Source organism: Bactrocera neohumeralis, chromosome 4 (genome assembly GCF_024586455.1).
Source record: "Bactrocera neohumeralis isolate Rockhampton chromosome 4, APGP_CSIRO_Bneo_wtdbg2-racon-allhic-juicebox.fasta_v2, whole genome shotgun sequence".
NCBI lineage: Eukaryota > Metazoa > Arthropoda > Insecta > Diptera > Tephritidae > Bactrocera > Bactrocera neohumeralis.
Genome location: NC_065921.1, coordinates 15,867,109 through 15,889,253, shown reverse-complemented (window position 1 = coordinate 15,889,253; position 22,145 = coordinate 15,867,109). Strand labels below are relative to the sequence as shown.

At 31.7% G+C, this 22,145-nt stretch overlaps 2 protein-coding genes across 4 annotated transcripts in view; one reads left to right on the top strand and one right to left on the bottom strand.

Annotated features, from left to right (window-relative positions):
* The window catches only part of LOC126756171 (uncharacterized), a 43,887-nt gene extending 35,497 nt beyond the window's left edge, over positions 1-8,390 (bottom strand). Inside the window, 1 exon segment of the mRNA XM_050469028.1 lies at positions 8,198-8,390. The gene's annotated coding sequence lies outside the window, so the exon portion shown is untranslated.
* LOC126756170 (protein Shroom) overlaps positions 8,309-22,145 on the top strand; it is a 317,073-nt gene continuing 303,236 nt past the window's right edge. The window contains exons 1-2 of one of the 3 annotated variants that reach the window (XM_050469027.1): positions 9,218-9,620; positions 15,652-15,827. The gene's annotated coding sequence lies outside the window, so the exon portion shown is untranslated. Of the gene's footprint in view, positions 8,815-9,217; positions 9,621-15,651; positions 15,828-22,145 lie in introns of those variants that run through there. The other 2 variants (XM_050469026.1, XM_050469025.1) reach the window with 2 other exon arrangements.

The following is a 22,145-nucleotide window of genomic DNA, read 5'->3' as shown; positions in this document are numbered from 1 at the left end:
ACTTTAAATCACTTTATTTTCTTCTCTTTCCAAGCTCAACATTCTATATCAGTGTTCACTATCTTCTAGACCATAAATTAAGGTAAATATGTTTTAATTAAAAACCATACTTATGCTTACCTGGTTATCAAATTTTCGAGATAGAGAAGAAAGAATATAGAAAGAATATTAAAAACGAAAGGCTGAAATGCGGCAATTAATTTTATTTGATTACATTTGCATTATAATATCGTCAAAGTGTTGACAAGCGTTAACTTTAAAGATGTCTTTTCAATAACGAGTTATCGGTTAGCCACAAAGCAATTGCTGCCGTTATAGAATAAGTACAACAGAGAGTTTGCTCATTTCACTTCATGGAGAAAGAGCGCTGGTATTGATGAGTGAAATTGGTGAGAGCGAGCCGAGCGAGTGTGGCAAACAAAAAGAGAATATAAATAAGGTTCGATCAATTGAGTAATGAGCTAAAAAGTCTTGTAGTAGGGAGTAAGAGTCTATAAATTGACGTTAATGACAAGTCGTTGACAAGTGAGCAGCAACAGGTTGTACTTAAGGCATTCACTTATATTTGAGTTGAAACGAAAACTTACTCACAAAGTGAATTTTTAAGACACTGTCTTTAAATATATTTTAGATGTGAAACCGAGAACACGTCGGACAGTTCTAGCCTATTATTTGAAGCCTATTTGTCTCTTAGTATATAGAGTAAGATTTTGTTTTTTGATCGAAAAACAAAAACACACTAGTTAAAGTATAGATTGCCTTTCGGATCATAAATGACTTCTGCAGCCACCAGTATCCAATATCGAGGTTACTTGTCTGATAGCCAGTCAACACAAAAACCATCGACGCATGCTTCTAGGTGAAAAAATTACTTAGTAACTGTTAAATATCCTTTAAATAGTCAGTTTCACATTTTTTCTTTTAATGACTAAGGAAAGAAGGATACATAAAGAAGACTAGAAGATTTAATCAATGATACGGATTAGTTATCATTGCATTCTTAAGTTCAAGCTAAGGGGTTGAAGTAAAACAAAATATATATCTTTAAGTCTTCTTATTTCAATATCATTCTCTATTTTCTAGGAAACATTCGGTCTAAAAAAACGAATGAAAGAATAGACTTTTCTTCAAAGAAATTTTTAAATCAGAACCGGCATTATACTGATTCTGTAATAACAGTTTTTTATCTCCCAATTTACTGCTCACTTAACAGCTCATTGGAGGCGATTTTTCTAGGGTGAGTTCTAGAAAGATTGTAGTTTCTATGAGACGCCCGCACAAAGCCTATATTGTTAAAAAGCTAAGCTCGCAAATTAACTAAACGGTTTTAGTGACATTTGTAGCATCTTTCTGCCATTTCTGCATTTTGACCATGTCTCGTTAGCTTCGATAGCCTCTACATAGGAAGAAGTTGAGACACCATTTGTTTAAGGCAATTGAAACATACCTTTAATATAGGAATTTAAACCTGTGTTCAAATCCAAAATCTTTTCGCTTAACTGAGCGGAAATAAGGTAGCTGATCCACCAACATGGCGGAGTATCATATTTAGACTATTAACTACAGTCCTTTGTGAAACCGGACAAGAACTCCAACAGTTGTATATTAACTCTCGACAAACCGCCTTGAATCCATAATCAATCCTAAGCAGATTTGATCAGCGAAAAGCCGGAAATTCGAGAAATATGTGTCAAGATGGTTCTATTTCATCTTCATCCAAATAGCAAATGAAACAGGTTTCCGCCAACATTTTCAATATTACCATTGTCCAAATAGAACCGTTCTAATTTTTGAAAGATGTATTTTGCTGAGACGAGGAGCTCACTTACATGTTACCCTGAAACGTCCTTAAGATTGTTCAATTATTAGCATCCGATCACCGCTTCCCGAACTCGCTTGAGGAACAACCATTGAGTAGTGAACAGCATTCTGCAAATAGCGAGACCGAAGTTCCTGACCTCATCCTCAGACTTGCTATTTTCTGCAATTCCACCAAACCACTGTATTCATGAAGTAACTCTACGAATCGAGAGATCCCATAACTAGACTTTAGCATGCGGTCAGCGAGCTCAAGGCTAAACTAGCCTCAAATCTGAAAGCGGCTGCATTCCGGAGCAGTATACCACTTGGGTAGACCCGACTGTTGTGCAAACGAAGTGGTTAACGTAAGTTGCATTCTATTATTTCGGGTTTAGGGAACAAAAACAAATTTTAATCCTCGAAAATCGAATTATTGTTTTTCAAAATATTCGCCTTTAAGATCTATACACTTTTGCACGCGTTTGAACCAATTGTCAAAGCATTTTTGCCATATGTTTTGAATGTATCAACTGTCCCTTCAGCTGTCGAAAACTTTGACCTCTTAGTTTATTTTTTACGAATGAAAATAAAAAGGAGTCATTCCGTGCCAAGACAGAACTATGCTTGACTCATCAAATCGATGTTTTCAGTGCTTAAAATTGCAGCTGTTTCAGTTAGTGTTTCGCATTGTGGTGGTAAAGCGCGATCCGTCTTCGGCTGGTGGTTTTCCTGTTTTCTTAAACGACCGCTCAGAATTTACTGTTCTATGTTGTTCCAGTGGCAACTCTTTGCTTTGACACGTCGAATGTTCGCAATTTAATTTAATTTTCTTGTCGAGTGGAATATTATAAGTTACTGTAAACAACACTCGTACGTCAAAACGTTCCGAGTATGTATGCCATCAAAAATATCAAACTTTACCATGAATTGTTAGTTTCTAGATTGCAATACTAGTGTCGCCAAGTCCTAAAACATAAAAGGCAGCCTACGTAAGTCTATGAGTTAAACCAGCATACCTGCAGACTGTTTATTTCTTGTTACGTCTCTCCCACCTATTGACTCATGCTGTATTCTATAACTTCCCTATTTTAAATCACTTTAATTTCATCTAAATTACTTGTTTTTCTTCTTTTCATATAATTTAAACTCGAATTCGTTTTGTTATCACTCAACACTTCAGCACTCAAATGTAAGTTCACTCAACGAATACACTCACCAATTCACCCAGCACAGTCATTCTCATCTTAACTGAATTTTTCGCGCTCTCAACTCAAATTTCTACGCTCTCAACACTAACAAACTCCCAAAAGAGCGCACTTATCGGCTTATGCTCACTTGCACTCACACACGGCTGGAACGGGTTATATGAGAGACGACTGACTTCTTTTTCCAGCTGGACAACAAATGGCCAACAAAACCAAAAGCAGAGCGTCTTAAGAACCACAAACCCACTGACAACAACAACAATTTGTGCAGAGTGACTTTCAAGAAAAATACCTGTTTTTCTTAATTGAATTTCGACTTTTCATAATAACGACAATGAGCATAATAGTACAAAATAATGTAGAATGTCTGCCAAAGAAGAAAACAGTAAATAATATTGCTAAGAGGAGGGAGCTTAGGGGGTTTACCATGCCGAGCTATCACGGCAGAACAATGAAAACATGTTTCTAAAGACTGAGAACGGAGAAAAGTAAAGCTTATGGGCAAATGTTAGTGACAGAAAAATGCAAGAAACTCCAAAGTGGCGACAAATTTTCTGCAAAGCAACAGAAAAGCAAAAATAAAAGAAAAGAAACCAAAATAATGGAAAGGCGAAAAGTGGCAAAAATGACCGTGAGCTAATTGGAAGGAATGTAAGTGTGGCAAGCACGAGTATGAGTGCATGTGCTTCAGACTGTCTGCTGCCGTGCCAGTTGTGGGTTGAGTTAGAACCAGCACCCAAAAGTCTATGCCAATAAGAATGATATACAATTCTTGTAAAGGCAAAGAAAAGGCAGAGACAATGGCAGAAGAAATACAAAATTTTTGCGGCAACGCCAGCAGCGAAGAATAATTTGTGTAGAGCAACATATAGAACCGGCAAAATTAGTGAAAGAGAGAGCCACAGACTGGACAAGAACGGACGGTTGGACTGGCGTAGAGAAGACTAGGCGAAGACAAGCCAACTGCAAAAGGTAAGCAATGGACAGAAATACCTAAGAAAGATGTAGGTATGGAGTAGTAAGAAGAAAAAGCGAAAGATTGAGCTACAAAGGGAGCCAAGTGCGGCTGTATGCGTGTGTGGCATGTTCGACTCAAGAGACGGAAGAAGCAGCAGCAGGAGAAATAGGCTTAATAATGCTTGAATATTGAAAAAAAGCAATGAAAAGGAATAACAAAAACATAAAAAAGTTGGAAGAATAATAAAGAAGCAGCATTAAAAGAAAAATACAACAACAAAAACAAGACAGCAGAAATGAGATCAAGAAAAATATGCAGAAAAATATCATAAATTCTTGCTCGTTGACTTAACTGGTCATGCGAGTGATATTGTTGTTGTAAAAGTGTTTGTTGTTGTTGTGGGTGCTGCTCGCGTATGGCACTTATTCTCAGCAGCGCCACAACAGCATAAACGCAACGGTGAGAGCGCGCCTGCAGCATGCCATATGAGAAGGTGGCAGCGCCAAACGAAAACACAAATAAAAAAATAAAAACAAAAACAAATCAATAATGCAAATCAAGAAAATAAAGAAATGTTGATTGGAAAAAAGTTGCAGTTGAAGAATTTTTATGCGCGGCTGTTGCACACACACATATACACCTAATTGTACGCTCATTATTGTAACTTTTTACAGCTGAGCTGTTGTTATTGTTGTTATCACTCGTAGGCTGCATGTTGCATGTTTACTCACATGTCTGCATATGTATGTATGTATGCGCACAGTTTCTTTTCTTTTGTTTATATTTACACTTGCTGTTGTCTTTGGCCTTATGGCGCAGGGGTGCACAGGCATGCGCGCGCACAAATTACTTGGCTTGACTCACTGACTGACTGGCTGACTGTTGCTTGCCTGCCTCCTGCGCGCGAGCGTAATTATTTGGCTGTCGTTTGTGACTGCGCATGCGCGCCCTTACCTATTTGTTGATTTGTTCTCCGGTTGCTTTTGCTATTGTTTTTGTAGCTTACTAAGCAGTGAGTTATGATCGCGTATTAGTAAATGCGTGCGCAGACGCCCCTGCCTATGAAATTACATGTGTGCGGCGATTTAAATTTATAAATTACACGCGTGCAGCTACTTGCTTACACGAGCATGCGAAGGGCGGCAGTGAACGTGTTCTATTGTTGCCACAGAGTTTGGTTTTTTATTTTACCATAATGCCAGTATGAGATAATATGCAACAGAGCTGTGCAATTTTTAATATTTTTTAAATTTTTATTTAATTAAATTTCGATTTCCACTTTAAATTATATATATATGTGTATGTATATTGGGATTGAAAATGGATATTGTTTTTGGTGCTGCTGTAAGTCAAAAACTTCATAAAATGTAAGTATGTATATTGATTATAAAGATCCTTTTAATTTTCAGGACTTGATGGCCATTGTGAAATTATCTGCTCACCGAAGTGTTTTCTCAATAAATTCATTGACTGATGCGATGTGTGTGAAATGGCGCCCTCTTGTTGAAACCAAATGTCGTCGAGATCACGATCTTCAATTTCAAGCATTAAATAGTCGGTTATCATCGCGCGATAACGGTTGCCATTGACGGTTACGTTCTCATCAGCATCATTTTTGAAGAAATATTTACCGATGATACCACCGGCTTACAAACCGCACCAAACAGTTGTTGTTTTTTTTTTTTTTTGATGAAATGACAACTCTTAAATCTCTTCTGTTTGCTCTTCGTCCCAAATGCGGATGCGGTAATTTTGCTTGTTGGCATACCCATTGAGCCAGAAATGTGCCTCATCGCTGAACAAAATTTTGTTCGAAAACGTTGGATCTTTTGGAGCTTTTCAAGAGCCCATAGAGCGAAGTGATGTCGCTTTGGGATTTCAATTTAAGATCTTGACATAAAATGCGCCAAGTCGTTCTATACGTCAGTCCGAGTTGCTGCAATCGGCGCCGAATCGACTCTTCACGGTCTTCGTGTACACTCTCAGCTCCGGTTGCTATATTTTCTCTACTGCGTGCTGCACGTGGTGTATTCGGTCGAATATTATCCACAATTGAATGCTGCGTCACAAGATGGGTGATGGTGTTGCGAAAAGTATGCTCAGCATGTCGATTATGTTGAGCATAAGTTCAGCGAAGTACATGCTTTAGGGAGCGTGAATTTTTGTGATAAAGTTGAACCATTTGTAAACGTCGTGCAAATCTCTTACGATCTAATTTAGGACAGAAGATCCTAGCAATATCACAGGAGCTGTTGTCGACCAACACCTGTTAAACGCACCCGAGGTCCATAGGTCCAGGGCTAGAGCGTTTCCAGCGATTCCGCTGTCACCAGACACCGGCCGAGTCTGATGATGAAGTAATAGCTTCTGCCTGAAAAACACTACAGTAGTGATTCCTCATGGGAGATGGTTCCATCTCCACTTCTGCTGTCGTACAGGTCAAGCTCTACTGAGTTTTCACTAAACATGTCTTCCTGTCGATGAGGGATTCTGTGACCTCTCCCGCTTAATCAAAAATGGGGGGTGGTTTGGCCCCGCTTTTCTTTCGTTCGCGCTTAACACCCTTCTTGCCACCGCAGCGCTCCAAAATCTTGGCTGCCAACCTACGCTTTGTATACACAGAAATTCCTCTACTAATGCTAGCGATTCGGCCTCGCATTTCCACTATACATAACATACCGCCATTTGCCACAGTAAACCATGCTCCGCCGGTATTGCTACCATCCACCCGAAAGACATTCCAGTAGCACTGAGGTCGATTCTCTCTCCTTTATTCTTATCTAAATTATTCCTTATTGATGTTTTAGGGTCGCACTCAGTGGAGCCGCTATCCACCTACGAGGCCAATCTTTAGAAGAAATGCGAGACACCATCTCTATCCAGGAAATGAGGCCTGCCGTTCAGGCAGGCAACTTAACATCTCAACTTCCAGGAATATTGTTACCACACGGAACTTGTAGAATGATGATTAATGTCAGTTTCTTCATTTAGTAAATATCTATTGTGTCGAGATCAAATATTAATAAAAAGATGACTTAAATACCAAAATTAGAAGAAAATTCCTAAAACTGGTTGTGACAACTCGTTGAACATTATCCTGTCTTTATATTGTAAAACGTTTGCTAATACATAAAGATACATTGGTGGAAGAGCAAATTTGAGAGGAATCTTTCCAGTATGACTAATTGCTTTTGCGATTTAGTATTAGACGAGTTGAAACTGGTCTTTGATATACACTTTTCTCGATGGCATCGATATTATAGGTAAAGGCTTTCATTTTTCAGACTATATAGAGAGTCGAGAAAATTTCGGTATTTCGGAATGACAATATGCCCTTAGATTGCTAGTTAGAACTCAGTTTGTGTTAAAGAAGGGCTGAGGACGTTGTGGTAAAAAAAGTTCCCTATATTATTTTGAGGAATGCTCTCCAATTGATAGCTCTTGCCATGGAAAATGGATCCGTGATCCATTTTGATTACGTAGAAAGTACTTTTATGGGAATGAGAAGTGTTCAAATATTGTCCAGACACATCAACATTGAACATTACACCATTTTCTAACAAAATATGTCTCCAGGAATTGTCGTTATCACTTTAAAGCCTTATTAGTAACAACGGAATATGGTGTATACTTCAGATTGATCAACAGAAATAAGTAGTTATATTGTTGATGTAAGACAACAAATCGAGAAAATCAAGCCGGTATATTGGAGCAGAATGTAATTTGAACTGCGATTGACTATGAGTGGTGATATTGGGCATGAGTGGTTCCCTAGGGTCAACAATGATTCCTGAGAGGTCGTACGATATGATTTTAGTGAGGTATGCGATTTTAAAGAACCAACTAAATTAATTATATTACAAATTGTACTACGAGCGAAAAATAGTAAGACTTTAGTATTCTAAATTTATTCTACTTTGTCTTTTCTTCATAAAAATTCAATTCTGCATGAATAAAGTAGAAGAATCTCCATACATATGTTTGCACCCAGTCTAGTTCACAAGTACCCACAGCATAAACGAGATTTGAGTTTCTTCCAAAGCACTTGAGTCACGCTGAAAACCAGTCACATAGAAATAAAACTCACTCTTACACACACGAGTGTGACTCAAGAGCGACGTTATCGCTTACTTGGCGAGCGTGAGAGTATCTTGCAGATACTTAAATGTACGTCTATAAGCAAGTGAGGAGCACCTCACACATACAGCAACAGGTATTTAAGTAAGTCACTTACCTGTCTTTAGTTGCGCAGCCACTCACCACCAACTCAGCTAACTTTATCGGATTTCTTAGGGCCTAATGGCCGGCAACTCACTCGCGCCACGTTCAGTCGTGTTTCGTGCACTTCGGTGTTTGAGTCGTATCGTTTGGCGTCGCGTTTCGCAAGTGTCACTCGTTTTTGTTTTTATGATTTCAGTGCCTTCACGGTTACTTTGTTTTTGTTGTTGTGCGTGTAATCAGTGAATGTGCGCGCATACTGGTTCCCGGCGTAGAAGAAAATATTTCGTTCAAAGCAAAAACGAATTTCGGTGCGCGCAGTGGATTAACGGTTCAAATACGAAAATTTACTAAGCGTTTTGCTTGCTTAGCGCTGAGTGTGTGTGCGTGCGTGTGAGTGGCTTGCGAATTTTTCGCCACTCAGCCGCTTACTTTTCACCCAAGTTCTGTGCATTTTTCGCGTTTTTCTTGTTTTTGTTGGTGGAAAACACGTTTTCCTGCGGTCGCGCAATATCAGCAAATCCAGCAACTCGTTAGCAAAACGTAACACCTGAAAATCGTACGTACGCTACGGCCTAAAGCCGCCGTGGTCCACGTTTTAATTCTTCGCACACACACACACATATGTGAAATGTAAGTGTGTGTTGGTGGCTCAATGCAACACTGCCGCACCGGCTAAATAACGCGCGCCTGTGTGCGCCCAAGAGCGTCCGGTGTCTGCGTGTTGCACCTGAGTGTGCGCTAGTGTGTGTGTTTTGCGCTCTGCTCTTGCTCTGCTGATCGAGTGTGAATTTTTCTTAATTCCTCATTGTTGTTGTTGTTCGGCTGCTTGTGCACCTCAAATGGCAAAAGTCTTGTGCGCGTCTCATTGTTTTTGTTTTCTTACGTTTTCTTGGCGTACGCGCTGAGCAAACTTGGCTGAGCGACTTGTTGCTGCGGCGGCGGCGACTGGCTGCTGGTCAAGCAGCACCGCAGCCAGGTCGGGTCGTTTGGCAAGCTATTGGCGCTCCACAGTTGCCGTTTCGGAGCGCGCCGCTAAAGTACGCGAAAAGTTCGTTGAGCGCAAGTCTGCAAATGTGGAAATAAATTTTCAATTTTCTTTATTGGAAAACTATTTTTCTCTGTGTAAGAACAGAAATAAGTGTGCGGAACCGCAGCGGCCAGCAACAATTGCGGCGTGTTGGCTAAAACGGCTTGCTAGAATTGTGCTTAGTGTAAACTTTTCAGCGGCGTGATCCTTTCTCGGCCCAAGCGCACGAAGTGTGTGTGGCGTTGAGGGGGCGAAGTGCAAAAAATACATATGTACATGTGCGAAGTGAACAAGTTTGTGCAAAAATTGCAAAGATAAAGTGCATACGAAAGGCCTTAAGTGCAGATAAAAGTGTTTCTGGCATCATAAACAAAAGCAAAATATGCCGTTATATCAGCGAAATTGAAAAGTAAATAAAATAAAATTGTGTAATGTGTGTGTAAATATGTATATTATGAGTTACAATAAGAAGCTTGTTTGGTGTGCTGGCTATAAAACATTGAGAGCGCAGTAATTTCAACAACTTCACAAAAAAAAATTATATATAACATGATAACAAATAATGTGTGATAAGTTGGTACTTCGTAATGAGGCAAAACAATTTAAGAATGTCGGCCAAATGAGTCACTAAACCATATATAACTGCGACGAGAAGAAATTGCATTGAGATTAAAGTAAAAAATTGGGATTATTTTTGAAAAAAATTATATGTAATAAAATTAAAATATTAGTAAAGAATAAAAAATATTTTAAAACGATAATTAAATTAAATTAAAAATAAAAATTACAACTACTATGTAATAAATAATAATTAAAAATAATTAACTAAAATAAATTTAAAATATATATAAAAATTAGTAAAATATAATATAAACTTTTATAAGTGATTAATTTTTTATAAAAAATGTCTAACAAACAAAAGATAAATTTTAAAAAGTTAGTAAAATTTAAAACAAACCTTCATAGATGATTTATAGCATGAAAAAATTTTCTAAAAAAATATTCTATTAAAAAAATATGTATAACAATGTATAACAAAGCATATATAGATAATAATGATATTACAACAACGCTTAAAAGTTCTTAATATATAAAACGAATAAATAATTTCAAACGTTATTATTAATTTGCCCTAAATTAAAAAAAAAAAAATAAAATAGTCAAATGCAAAATATAGCTTCTTAAACGATTTAATTGGAATAATAGTTAACAAAAATATATATAAAATATAAACAATATTATTTTTTAAATTGACAAAAAAATAAAAGATTAGTAAAATTTCATAAAAATTTCATAGATGCCTTAATTAGTATACAAAATGTCTAACAAAAACTTTTTATAAAACTAAATGTTTTTTTTTACTTAAAAAAGAATAAGAAGCTAGTAAAATTTTATATATGATTTTCTAAGTGGTTTAATTAGAATATAAAAGTGTTTAGATAATTTGAATAGTATGAAAAAATTTCTAAAATTTTTTTGTAAAATTAAAAATATATATAAACAATATTATTAATAATTTTTACATTAAAAAATATTTATAAAAATTAGTAAAATATATTATAAACCTTTATAAGTGATTTAATTATTATAAAAATATTTAACAAACAAAACATAAATTTAAAAGAGTTAGTAAAATTTAAAACAAACCTTTATAGATGATTTAATTAGCATGAAAAAATTTCTAAAAAAAATATTTTATTAAGAAAAAATATGTATAACAATGTCAAAATTAAACAATATCATGAATTTTTCTTAAATAAAAAAAGTATCAAAAAATTAAAAATGTAATACATATTTCATAAATTATTTAATTAGTAAACAAAATATTTACGATAAATACATTAAAAAGTTTAAAAACAGCCATAAACAATATTGTTAATATTTTTTTAATAAAAAAAATTAACAAAAGCCTTTATAACTGATTTAATTGATATAAAATAATTGTAAAAATTTAAATAATTATAACTTTTTGATGTAAAATAAATAATCAGAAAAGAAATTTTGAAATTTTTGAAATTGAAAAATAAAAAAACAAAATATTTGTAAAATGAAGATAAAAATTTGTAGAAAATAGTAATATTATAAAGTTGTTAAAAAAATCAATAATTTTCTATTTAAATATAAAAAGTCAAAAAGTTTAATAGTGTGGTTTGAAAATATTAATAACTTCAATTTCATGTAAATATTTCCAATTATTTAATATTATCGTAAGCAATTTTTTGTCTTTTTTACTTTTTTTGCCAGCAAAAAATATGATTAATTTTGTTTATTATCAATAATCAATTAAATCAAAGATAAATATAAAACTTAAGTAATTAAAATTTAAAAAGTATGCATGCATAAATACTTAATATATAAATTAAAAAATACAAATAATATAAAAAGTATATTAAGAACGAAAAGTTTCGATGAAAAAGATTTAATAATTTTACAAAACAAAAATAATAAAAACTTATTAATAATAAAAAATTTATTTTCTAAGAAAAAATATAATAAATTTCGGAAACAAAAAACGTTTCGAAAAAACGATTCATTAATTTTATAAAAAAATTAATAAAAAACTCATTGAAAATAAGAAAATTTCAAAAAAGAAAAATTTATTCTCTCAAAAAAAAAAAAAAAATAAATAAATTTACTAAAAAAAAATATTACATAAAAAATATATAGCAGAAAAATTATAATTAAAACTTGTGTTTAATAAAAATGAGTTAATAATTGTATGAAAAAAAATTATATGATATATAATATTATATAATATGAATAAAAAATTATTGTCTGATAGCTCTATTAAGTAAGCCGTCTCTAGTCACTATTTGAAACATATTGAACTAAAGTCCGAATTTGTGACAAGTTGCTATTCACAGTCTACAGTACTAAAGACTAGATTTAGTCACAAAATATTGTCCTCTGACAGCTAGCAGGTCGTGAAACTAACAAGAACTCTTGTTGGTAATTTTGAATATACTAACACTTCACTTATAGAGATCATCATAGAAAGATATTAAACGACTGTCGACTTTTTAAAAGCAACTCGAACACATAAATTTCGTGAATATTCTGAAACAAAGTCAAAAAATATTTTTATTTTTTTGGATAATTATGCTTTTTGACTTTGTTATAAAAAATTTTATATTAAATAAGAAAAAAACGAAGTACCTAAATAAATAGATATAAAATTTCAAGAAAAATTAAATATATTCACATTTTAATGTTTAAAATTTCTTGCAAATAATAGAATGTATCAATAAAAATATGAAATATAAATTATTTGTAATCAGATAAAATGTATTATTAAAAAACAATATGCACATTGAATGTAACAACAGTCAAAAACGTAAAAATACCGATTTGTTTGCAAATACATATACCTGAAAGACTGCCGATATCCTAGCATCTATGCTTATGTATGTATGTATATTAGGTTGTCCGGTATTTCTCAAGCTGATTTATTTTTCAAACGATGCCTGAAGTTGTAGTTTTTGCCCTAACAATAGAATCGAAAGTAAGCAAGGTCTTTATTTTCAATTTAAACCGTGCCTAAATCATTTTACTTTCCTATATGGTTTACATTAGATTTTTTAATAACTTGCTATACATTTTTTATCAAAAAAATAATAATAAACCTACAACAGGAATAATATTCAATAATAAAATATGTATGTTGGTCTTTAATTCATACTTGCTCTGCAATAAAAATAATTAAACAAAAAAAAATATTTTTATCGAAAATAATAAACAAATTTTATCTAAAGATTAGTCTTAAAATCAACGGATTTGTGTCAATTTCAACTAGATAACTTGACTAAATAGGGGAGACCACAATGTTGATTATGTCTCAGCCGTAAATGGGAGTTGCCTGTCTGACCTTAATTAGCCTAAATTAATGGATGAAGCATTAGGCTGGAATTTTGATACTGTTTCCACAAGTAATTTGAAGTTAATGTTCAAGTGCGAAGAAGAGACAAGAGTGATAATAAAAAAGTAAAAAAATGGTTGAGAAGCGCAGTTACATTGCTTTCAACTCAACTGTCACAGTTAAGCTGATTTTAAGTGTAATGAGTATGACAGTTGAAGCTGTCGAGAATTCCATTTAGTGAACAAAGTTTTAATTCTTGGCTTTGTTGGAAGATTATGAAAGTTTTCACTTGAAAAACTGCAGAAAGGTTTAGTTAAATGGAAACAGACTCCTATTTGTCTAGAATTCTTTCCTACAACCCGCCATTTTCCCACTGATTCCTGTTTCTATTATGATTCAATTGCAAATACTCACCTTTTTCTTTTCCAATTTTCACTTTATGCGCTATTTTTATGTATTTTTTTTTTTTTTGCATTCGGTTAATAATTTTTGGCTTTGTTGCAATTTAATTTGCTTTGTTTGCTTTTGTGCGATTTTTCGCGCAATAGTTTTTTGTTTTTTGGCTTGCTGTAGACTCTATTGGCTTTTGTTTATTTACTTATCTTCATTTCATTGCACTTTCCGCACTTCGTGTGGCAATTTATCTTGCATTACATGTATGTTCGACTATGCGCTTGTTGTTGGTTGTTGCATGTTGCAAACAGATTTTGCGCTATTTTCAACGAGATCACAGCAAAAATGATCTGTAGATAATAAAGTGAGCGAATAAATGAAAACAAAAGCAATAACTGCACACAAACAAATGCAGCTGACGGGTAAATTTGTTCAAAAAGATATTGCAACAACAATAATAAACATCACATATGTAAAATGTATTTGACTTGAAATTAATGTACACTGCGAATGATTGCCAACATATTAAAACTATTTTTGAAATCTACGTCAACTGCTAAACATAGAAGTGCACAAAGTGTTTTGAATTGAGATAAACATGATTTCGGAACATTAAAAAAAGCATTTAAAAATATTGGGGATTGTGTGATGAGACATGAGAATTTTGTAATCACTAATTTTAGCAAAAGTGACTTTGCAATAATATATAAAAAAAATGAATAATAAAAATAAATAAATAAATAAAACAATTGGAAAACTTAAGATGAAGTGTCAAAGCTCACAAAATAGCAAACAATTGCAGCAATTAGAAATTAAAAAAAAATTCTATTTAATCTCTAATTAGAAAAATATATTGAAATAAAGTAAACAAAACCAAAAAAAAACTTAATAACAAACTAATAACAACAGAAAACATTAAAAATGTAAAAAATTATTATAAATTAAAAAAGTAAATAAATAAGTAAAACAATTGGAAAATTAAACATAATGTGTCAAAATATGCAAAGCAGTGAACCAAAAATAGATTGGAAAATGAAAAAAAGTATCTAATTTTAAATAAGAAAATTATAAAACAAATGGAAATAAAGTAAACAAAACCAAAAACTATAAAAAATCAAATAACGAACTAAAAAAACATCGAAAAAAATATAAATTATTAAAAAAAATTCATGAAGATTAAAAATAGTAATGTTAGAACGAATAAGATAAAAAAAGTTAAATTTTATTTAAAATAAAAAAATCTAATCAAACATTGATGTAAACCATAAAAAAAATATTTTAACTTTAAAGCAAATGCATAACTAAATAAGAATATTTACATAAAACAAACAATAATCAATCAAAATATATTTAATAATTTAATATAACATAAAACAGTAAAAAAATAATAAAATAATTGTAATAATTAATAAAATTAAATGTCAGTAAAGTATTGTTTTTCGGAAAGAATACATAAAATAAAATAAAATAAAATAAAATAAAATAAAATAAAATAAAATAAAATAAAATAAAATAAAATAAAATAAAACAAAATAAAATAAAATAAAATAAAATAAAATAAAATAAAATAAAATAAAATAAAATAAAAAAAAAAATAAAATAAAAAAAATAAAATAATAAAATTAAATAAAAAAATAAAAAAAATAAAATAAAAAATAAAATTACAAAAAAAAAATTATTTATAAAAATAAATGTAAATAAATAAAATTTTATTAATTTAAAAATGTAATAATATAAAGTAAATTGAAATGAAACTAATTATTTTTAAGTTGAAAATAATAAAAAAAATAAAATATAATTTAACATAAATTCATCCCTATAAAGAAATAAAATTAAATAAAGTAAAATTAATTTAAGAAATTATTATATAAATAAAATAAAAAAATAATAATTATAATTAAAATTAACAAAAAATTGAATTACAAAAATTTTAATTTTCATAGTTATGATTATTTTATAGTCGATGAAAACCCGTTCAAGAGACAAAATACCTATGTAAATATCCTAAATTGAAATGTAAATTAAATAAAAACTGTGTATTTATGAAGTGTGGTAATAAAAAACTTTATTTCTTAATATAATTAATAATGTAATTATTAATGTCATATATATAATTTTATATTTATTATACAATATAATTAATAATGTCATATACATAATATTAATTAATTCTTTCGAATCACTTTTTTAGTTTAAAGTGATTAAAAATGAAACATAAGGGCTGAAAACTAATAAAGTGATAAAAATATTAACGAAAAAACGGTAAATTTAATAGAGTAACCACTATTGTTAAAAATTTAAAAAATAAAATTATTAAAAAAAAATTTGCCGCCAACTTAAATTGCAACGTTCGCCTAGACTTTTTTGGTAAGTTTTTTAATAGTTTTAAGCATATTTCTAGTAATCTTTAGGCACAGTAATGATAATTATTCAAATATTATAAGTTAATAAATAGGGTAAATATTAACATAGAAACACTCTCTTAAAGAACAGAAAAGGTCTTTATATATAAAAATTCGACAAATTTCTAATTTTATTTAATTAAAATTAACTTAAAATTTAATATAGGTCCGTGTTAAAGATAAATAATAAGTTTAAAGAGCCTATCTACGCCAATCAAATCTATAGAACTCGAAAATTTATCTGTCTATTTATATTCGGTCTGTAAATTATACACTTTTTACGTTACGGCTCCAATTGCCCAATTGTACAATTTCACTTTTTCAATTTTTTCATTGATACTTGTCTTATAAGAGTTTTAGTTCCATCCTTTTAGTAAATTTTGATTATATCTGATACCGCTTTAAGAACTCAGAAGATCATTCAATATTTTGTATCTTACTTTTGGCCAGACTTAACCCCTTCACAATAATTTGTAGTTGTCTTTTAAGTACAATACGAAATTTCTTCCGATTACGTAGTGAATTCTAGCAACTGTTCTAAGAAAAAGTCATCTTAACTCAGTCGTGGTCTAGTGATACTTTTTATACACTGTACTGCATATATGGACCATTAATTATAAAATTTTGGTACAAAATCTTTGCAATACCTAGACGAGCTCAATAGCCTACTCATATTAGAAAGAAGCCTAAGGACATCACACATATACATACATATCTTCCTCACATTTCTTTTGATGTATCTACTACATTTACATACACAAATATCTAAATATTCGGCTCAGTGTGACAAATTGTGGCGAAAACAATTTCACGCTTTAATATTCTTTTGAAAAAATAAAAATTTAGAGACACAATCTTATGTAATTTCGTATATATAGACTCAGAAAATGCAAATGTAGCAGAAAGTTTATGCTTCAATAATTTTTTTCGCGGCTGTAAAATTGTCCATGAATGTGTGTTCTTATATTTGCCATACGGGCATATTTACATTGTTGTTGGTTGTGTCAATAAATTCTCTATTCTATTCATAACCAAATTATTTTATTTTGGCGCCTTGCTTTCGACACTAAATTACAGTTTTTTTAGATGTAAAAATTATACAATGAAAATATAATCATTATGTGCGTGATTGCCTCAGGTGCTTTTAAACTTAAAAAATATTTTGTATTAAATTAAAAAAAAAAGAATGCGGAATCATTAAACAACGAAAAGGAATTTGTATGTGTCATATTTATAAAACTTGAGTCAAAAACATCAAAAAATAAAAAAAAATATATTTCTTTTTTGCTTAGATGGCACACTTAACCTCAATATTTTGTGAGACATAAAATTTCGTTATACTTTTGATTAAAAAATTCTTAAAAATATAAATTCATTTAATGGGTTGTCAAAAAAGTCTTGCGGCATTTTTATAAAATTTTTTTTTTATTGAAATTGAAATGAATTTTTGATGACTCATGCCCAGCTCTTGACCGATGCTACGGCTGCTACTATGACGGTCTCTTTCGACCAATTCAGCGATTTATCGCAATTTTCGACGACAGGCCTTCCGGAGCGTGGCGCATCTTCGACGACCTCTACACCAGAACGAAAACGTTGAAACCATCGTTGTGCGGTGGAAATGGAAACTGTATCGGGTCCATAAACTGCATAAATTTTATTGGTGGCTTGAGATGCATCTTTATCGTAGTAGTACTGTAAAATATGCCGTATTTTCTCTTTATTTTGCTCCATGTTTGCGACGCTATAACTCACGAACGACTTAAAAGAAACGACAATCAATCAAACACGTGTTAGCGCGTGCAATGAGCTTTCCAAAGAGGTATGGCATGACCCGATGCGACGAATAAAACTAGAACTACGCGCTTTCGGATTCTACTCGATCGATTTTTCGAATGTCAAGAATCGATTCTTAATCGACTTCGACTACTGAAGATCGATTCTGAAAAATCGATGATTTTACGAGAAAACGGAATCGAGTTTACCATCCCAACTGGCAGCCATCGCGTGCACATGTAATAACCTCCGCAGAATAACCACCACAAAAAAACGATTTTTTTCCATGTAATTTATATGGAAAACAGAAAATTTGAAAGAGGCATCTCTTAATATTAATATTAAGAGCTCATCTTTTGAGTAACTTTTTTTTTTACACATTTCGAAAGTTTTGAGCCTGTTTTTCAGTTGAAAAAAAAGGTTGCCTCAAAATGGCACACCCTAACGTATATATTTAAGAATTTTACGATATAAGGATTCTCCTGTTATTAAATACATGAAAAACATCAAGCGGAGGAAAACATTTATCCAAAAATATGATTTTGAGTGTATTTAAAATAGCTTTTGTTTAAAAAAGTGTAATATTCTTTAATAAAAATCACGAAAGTTCTATGTTAATATTTTCCATATACATATAATATGTTTTATATTATCACTAAAAGAAAACTTTAAAACCTGTTTTTTTCAAGAAATTGCAACATATCCTCTTTTTATTCTTCAAACATTGAACTTCATAGGCATTAATGAAGAAACATTTCTAAAGCTTGAAGATTTGTGTACGTTGTTGTGAAAAACATACGGTTAGTTACTTAAAATACAGAAATAATCATATGATTGTTTTCCACTGACAGCTGTCAGTTCATTTAATAGATATTAATGTAATTAGTTATCTGAATTGTCTGATACAAATCTGATAATTTTTGTTCTGATCTGGTTTCTAATTTTGTATACCCTGCAAAGGGTGCATTAAGTTTGCCACGAACTATGTAACTCCTATGGGAAAACTTCGTAGATTTATAATGTATATGAAGGTATTTAAGTAATCCTCGCAAGGTGCTACGTATATTTATATCCACAAAGTCTTTTCGTATTTCTAAACAAACTTGAACTTATTTTTTTATATTTATACTAATAAATAAATAAACAAATATGTACCATTTTGGTCGACCACTTTTTGCCATTTTTCCGCTAGAGACATTATTCCATCAGTGTAAATCGAAATTTCGAAATTTCCAGAACGGAAGCGAGCAAACCATTGTTGCGCTAGACGAACTGATACAGCATCGACGCGGTACACTTCACAAATTTCATAGGTGGCTTGAGTGGCATTCTTCCCTTTCTTATAAAATAATTTCAAAATATAGCGAATTTCTTTATTATTTTTAATAATTAAATAAATTTTTCTCAACTTTCCCGAATTTATTTTTTTTTGGTTAAATGAAGCTTAAAAGCTCACCTTTCCAACACTATATGGTATGACACAATTTGATTGGTAGCACTGGAGATATACGACTGCAACGACATCTATTGACAAAATACGAAAAGATTTTTTCGGCTACCCAATATTATACGCGATCTAGTTGAGTAATCCGTCTGAGGTTACGCAAACTTCCTGTTTTCTTAAAGATCTTGCTCACTTATCGGAACCGCTTATATTGGACTACTATGTGATATAGCTACCATACAAATTAAATGCCACAACTGGCCAATCAAAATCAAGTTTTTGTAAAGAAAATTTTTTATAGCTTCGGCAGCCGAAGTTAACGTTTTTGCTTGTTTACTTATATATCATTAACAATATAATCGCGAATTCATCAATTTTATAGAAAAAAAATATTTAAAGCTCCTAAAGTAAGAAAGCAGAAGTGCTTTTCGAAATATGAGAAACTTTGAGTCAAAACTGACGTGAGGATCAATTTTACTCTTATAGCTGTTAATCAGGAGATTAATATAACATATATCATTGACTTTTGATAAATTTCCTTGACGCTTTAATAATTTCGAATCCCTTCGATTTGCAGGAATATCCTTTGAATCACATATGCTTTTTGCAAATTAGCTTTGGAACATACGGCATAAGTTATAACATAACCTTTATTTAACCAGTTATATGTTTTTCAATCATATCTGATGCAGTAGAACAATATACCTCACGTATACTCTTCACAGTATGCATAGATTGGAAGAGAGCCGAAAAGTTAAGAGCTATTTTTGAAGGTATTTCCGAAAACTCTATATTTACGTAGAATGTACATATGTATGTTAAAAAAATGTCAATTTATTCATAACTTGTTTTTCATCATCTTCTCAAGCAATCTAGCTGTACATACATATGCAAATACATATAATAATATTCAATGCTTTTATTACCTATGGCGGACATTAAAAATATTTATTCATTTATTTCAATATATTTTTATTAAATGGCTTTTTATACATTTTTATTATAAAATTTTTTTTTTATATATATATATATATTTTTTTTTAATTCAGAATTTTTCAAAAAAAGATAATTAATACAACATAATTATATTTCGATTTATTTTCTTGAAAAAATCGCGGATAACGAAAATATTATATAATTTGAAAAAAATTAATAAAAAATTAAAATAATAAATTTAAAATACCTGATTTCGTATGAATATATTTAAACACATCATATATTATTTTACTGCATTTACTATCTACATATGTGCATGTATAAAGTAGTATATATAAAAGGTACACGAGCAATTGCTATTAAATTTTTTGCTGCCAATCACTCGGTGATTTATTGAAGACTTTGCACCCTAACCACGCCTACCTTCACATCTGCAGCAGTTTATGGCATTTTTGATTTCATTTAAAATTAAAAATTGACCTCAAAATCGGCATGCCGACAAACTGTCGAATTTTATTTTATTACTAAATGCTAAGCGATTGCGAATATCTACAAATAAGTCACCTTGCCAGCTCGTTAATGCATTTTGTGACCGCCATAAGAGATTTATACAATTAAGACACAAAATAAATAAATAAAAATTCATGAATGTAAAAAGAGACACATGAAGTTCATTGGCTTATCTCATTGTGCATTGCAAATATAATAAAAGAAATCAGCAGCTTTATCTGCGCTTACCGCTTGCCTACTTGTTGTTGTTTTTAATATGTATTTTTATAATTTTTTTGCGTGTTCAACTCAATAAACGTCTTCATTAACATGCGTATTAAGAAAAAATAATAACAAACAATAACAACAATGCTGCATTAAATATGAAACGAGGCGTGAGATAGCAGTTGACGATATCAGCGCCTCTTTTGTTTGTAAGCTGTTAATTTTTTATTGTTGCTGGTGTGTTTTTTTCTCATTTTTGTAACAAAAGCACAAGTAGTCTAAGTCTATAAAAATTCCTGAAATCGTTTTTAAATCATCAGTTTTCGTTTATCAAATAGTCGCCGAGCAAAACCAGTTGCACAACAATTTTAAACACGCCCACACAAGGGCCCAGGTAGTTATGTAAGTGTGTGAAGGAAGCACAAAAAGTATGAAGAAGTTTTCGTTTCTATACATACATATGCACATAAGTATATACTGTATATACAGTTTTGGACAGCGAAATAGAGCACCTTTAAAAAACACTGAATTAACTGTTCTGCAATGTGGAATGATGATGGGCTTAGAAGACTTAGTTCACGTGATGTATGGATGAAGAAAACAACAAAAATTTCAGAAATTCTAGTCGAATTGTGTAGATTCTTCTTTCATTGTGTAGATTAGGTTAGGTTAGATTCGATGGCTGCTCCAAAGATCGCACTTGGACTACTATTGCAGTGCTTTGGATGCCGTAGAAGTTGGAATTCCTCTAATTCGAACTTATATGTCAGCAAAGGCCCTTGTGGTCAATAAATTTGTTATGGCGTTTAATTTCTATTCCCACAACTTTGATGGTATATCTGAAAGGATGAGCTCGTAAACGCACAACACTCAATAAGGAAGTGCTCAGTTGATTCCACCTCGTTTTCCTTTATACAGCTTTTGAAGCTGGCGTGGGGTAAGGTTTTCAACCTTACAACAAACACGCCGCATGGAAAATGCAATAGTAAGGAAGAAGAATAATCTTCCCCCAAACCATTGACCCATCCTTAAAGAAGCTCACATCGCCTCTTCTCACATCACCCTAGCAAGTATGTGGGCAGAGAAAATGCCGCCAGAGTTTGGTCTACCGACTTCACGATCCAAAAGGTCTGGTATAAAGTCAAAGCGTGTGAGGATTTTCGAATGTTCAGACATGTGTTCATTTAGAAACCCAGGATCTCTAAGTCAGTTAGCAATTTTCGCGGCCATAAGCACATGCTGTTGAACACCGCTCGTTGAACGCGTTCAAGCTTCTTTGAAATAGTGTATAAAGTGTTAAAGTTTACACAAGAACTGAGTAAACTATTCTTAATAATGAGAACCTTAAGTTACCCAAATTTTGTAGAGGTCTTTTGAGAATCTTTCCTGGGATCGAAAGAGTGAACATAATCC